Source organism: Elaeis guineensis, chromosome 1 (assembly GCF_000442705.2).
Source record: "Elaeis guineensis isolate ETL-2024a chromosome 1, EG11, whole genome shotgun sequence".
NCBI classification, from domain to species: Eukaryota; Viridiplantae; Streptophyta; class Magnoliopsida; order Arecales; family Arecaceae; genus Elaeis; species Elaeis guineensis.
This window is the reverse complement of record NC_025993.2, coordinates 24,392,880-24,396,666: the sequence shown is the minus strand read 5'-3', so window position 1 is coordinate 24,396,666 and position 3,787 is coordinate 24,392,880. Positions and strand designations below refer to the sequence as shown.

The 3,787-nt window shown below is 36.4% G+C and overlaps 1 pseudogene; it reads left to right on the top strand.

The window, feature by feature from the left end:
• The first annotated feature begins 485 nt into the window (after nucleotides 1-485).
• LOC109505200 (uncharacterized) lies at nucleotides 486-2,242 on the top strand (annotated as a pseudogene).
• The last annotated feature ends 1,545 nt before the right edge of the window (nucleotides 2,243-3,787 follow it).

Sequence of the window (3,787 nt, the reverse complement as noted above, 5' to 3'; positions counted from 1 at the left end):
TATTCAAGTTGGAGTTAATTCTTTTGCAAAGAAAGATTGGTTTGAAAGTTGTCTAAATGATGGTAAGATAAATCGAAGGTTAAGTCAAATTAATTTTAGATATATTGGATTCTTGAAGAGTGGTGAGGTTTATATAATGAGTTTAAATATAGAAGATGGATGAAGATTTAATTTTGATGTGCTATGCCTAAGAGATAGTAAAGACAAAGATGAGGAATTATTTATACATCTTGATAGTGGAAAGTTTGTTCCCTCCTTCCAGCGACAGTACCTCATCTTGTCACATTGTAATCTCGATGCGAACCCCCTCACAACACCGGCTTTACTTGCTTCCCAATATAGGTTACAAGTTCTTGATCTTTCCCACAGTAACTTGAGAGGAAATTTTCCCGAATGGTTGTTCAAAAATCTAACCAGACTAGAAGTTCTGAACTTGAGAAATAACTCAATAATGGGTGCAATTTCAATTGCCAAAGCATCCGAATATGAGCATATATGCACTTGATCTCTCCATGAATCTCCTCAGTGAACCAATTCCTACAGACATCAGCACAATATTTCCACATATGGCGAGCCTGAATATGTCCTCAAATTATCTAATGGGAAATATCCCTTCATCACTGGGTAACATGAGTGATCTGTCACACTTGGATTTGTCCAATAATTTCTTATCCGGTGAAGTACCAAATCGCCTGATGATTGATTGCACTAAATTGTACGCCTTGAAGATTTCCAACAACAACTTGCATGGAAAGATGTTTGGTACAAATTATGGTCATGCTTCGCTTTCATGTATTTCTCTAGATGGAAACAAATTTACTGGAACTTTGCCGAGCAATCTGTCAGAGTATCAAAAATTATTTATATTGGATGTCCACAATAACCAGTTACCGGGTATAATTCCAGAGAATATTGGAAATGTTTACAATCTAAGTTACCTCAGCCTTGAAGGAAACCATTTCCATGGCCCAATACCGGATCATTTATGTAATCTAACAATGCTTCAAGTGTTAGACTTATCCCACAATAACCTATCCGGGTCATTACCGCATTGCTTCCAATCATCCGAACTAGTGTACGTCAAGTTTGCTGGGAATGCTTTAACAGGCACAATTCCAAATAGTTATCTCAATGTGTCACACTTTGTAGCATTGGATGTCAGTAATAACCAGCTTTCAGGTAAACTGCCAACACCAATTGGAGACGAAATATCTTTGGAGATTCTTGTTCTCAGTGAAAATTCTCTTGAAGGCCCGATACCAATTGAGTTATGTAAACTGCAGTCTTTACACATTTTAGATCTTTTGCAAAACCATCTTTCAGGATCGATACCCTCTTGTATTGGCAAAATGCACTTCAGAAAACCTAATTCAGCACATACAGGTTCATTTTACCTCAGGTCGTTGGGGTATCCTGGTCCTTCGGAAGTCAATACAGGTGTGGAGGTTTACACAAATGAGATAATTATTGTTGACCTCATCAGTAAAGGCAACTTATATGCCTACAGAATAGTTCATTTACTTTTGATGTCTGCAATTGATTTGTCAACAAACAAGTTGACAGGAAACATTTCACCAGAAATTGGAAATCTAGATGAGCTTGTACAATTGAATCTATCGCACAATCAGCTCACAGGTCCAATCCCTGCAACTTTCTCAAAACTCAATTAGATCGAGAGCTTAGATATATCACACAATCAGTTAAGTGGTTTGATACCCTGGCAATTGACTCAACTACAGTTCTTGGAGGTCTTCTCCATTGCTTACAATAACTTATCTGGATGTACGCCAGATTTCAAAAACCAATTTGCCACATTTAATGTGAGTAGCTATGAGGGTAATATTGGATTACATGGGCCACCACTGGAGAAGACTTGCACCTCTGACTCAAGTCCAACTATTGAAGTCAAAGAAAACCAAGATGGTAGCAGTGTGGATGCATGCCATCTTCTTTGCAATAATTGCAGCGATATTCATGGTTGGCTTATGGGGTTGTATTGCTTTCTTTTTATTTCATCACACTGGACAACACATTCGCATTATATTGGATGGTTATGTGGACTCCTTGACTTGAAAAGATCTTAATGGCAGCACATAAGTGGACTTGCATGCAACAGAATCGCAAGATAAATAGTATCTTGTGCATTTCAGAGAAACCTTTTTCAGCACTTTGTAATAAAGCAAAACAAGCTTTTGTTCAATGTAATATTTTGAAATCTTTGGTGAAATCAAGCTTGATATAGTTTTTCACTTCTTCTTCCCTCATTGTTATCTAGGTACCAGTCGTATGCATTTTTTTTGTAATGATTACATCATTCATATGCTCTTCGGCAGTCAATTGTAGGTTGGGATGAAGTTGTTTATATCCAATTCTGTTCCATTGTCTCTGATAATTCCAGATCTACCACACTGTATGGCTGTGTAGCTTGTAGAAACTTTCTATCAGACTTGTGATCAATGATTATGAACCTCGAGTTTCTGTCTCAAACCTATCACCCAAAATTGCCTATGTCATCTCCATGGTGGGAGCAATTAAAATTGACCCTTGACCATGAGACCACCACATTGTTGTGTCTTGTGTAAATCTTGTGCTCGCACAACTACAAGTTGGGAAGGAATTGGAAATAAACCTGAATTTAAAAAAATTTCTGCAAAATGGGAATTACTATGCTACCATTGACAAATTTTTGGGTCCGAGGTATAATTCATCACTGAAGGAAATTTAATTTTTACCGATAAAGGCGATGTATTGCATTTGATGATTCACTTTGTTTTTTTTTTTCTTTTTTCCTTCCTTTTTCCTGTCCAAAAAAATATTGAGCTATTAGCAAACCACTCATAATCAGCTTGCTTGATCAACTGACAAAACTATTATCCATTTGGATCAGTTAAGAAACCTCAACATACAATTGATTGAACATAAGCTATTGTTCTTTGCAACAGTATATTTGGACAGATCATATTTTTAGGGATTTATCTTTTGCTCGTCTTGTTAGGAACAGTAATTGGCACTAATTACTATCTGTTATCTGCCGTTATCTCCTGTTTCATAGTCTAAAACCATCTGTATCCCTAATATATCTATGAGAAAAATAATTAAAAATATTTGTTGAACTAAATTTTGGTTATTGGTACTAATTCTTGTTTGGTACATTTCATGTCTATGTTGGGTCCAAAATATAGGTTTGCTAGCGACCAACTTCAAGGACACATAACCAACTGATGCGGGGCAAGTCAAAAGGGATTGGAGCATTCCATGTGAATAAAGTCAAAAGGGATTGGAATACTAAGAAGAGGAGCTAAATAGGTCAACTGATGTGGGGCAAGTCCACTTTAAGGGCCGGACGGCTGCCTAACTCTAGAGATTTGGAGCCTCTAATAATTGATTTAAGTGCTTTATAAAATATTAATAATATATTATATTAGTATGTTGTCCTCTGCAAACAAATTTTTGCCATCTAATGACATCAAACAAGCCACCTCTTAGATTGCAGCCGGTCCTCTGTTGGGGTCCTACACCTAAAAGAGTATGTTTTAAAGTTGGTCATGTGTCCTGGAAGTTAGTCATTGACAAACCTATATTTTGGACCCAACGTAGACATGAAATGTATCAAACAAGAATTAGTACCAATAACCAAAATTTAGTTCAACAAATATTTTTAATTATTTTTCTCATAGATATATTAGGGATACAGATAGGTTTTAGACAATGAAACCGGAGATAAAACAAGGCTGCTAGCTAAATGGAACAAACAATCAGATCATTCTCCATGGACGATAACGGCAAA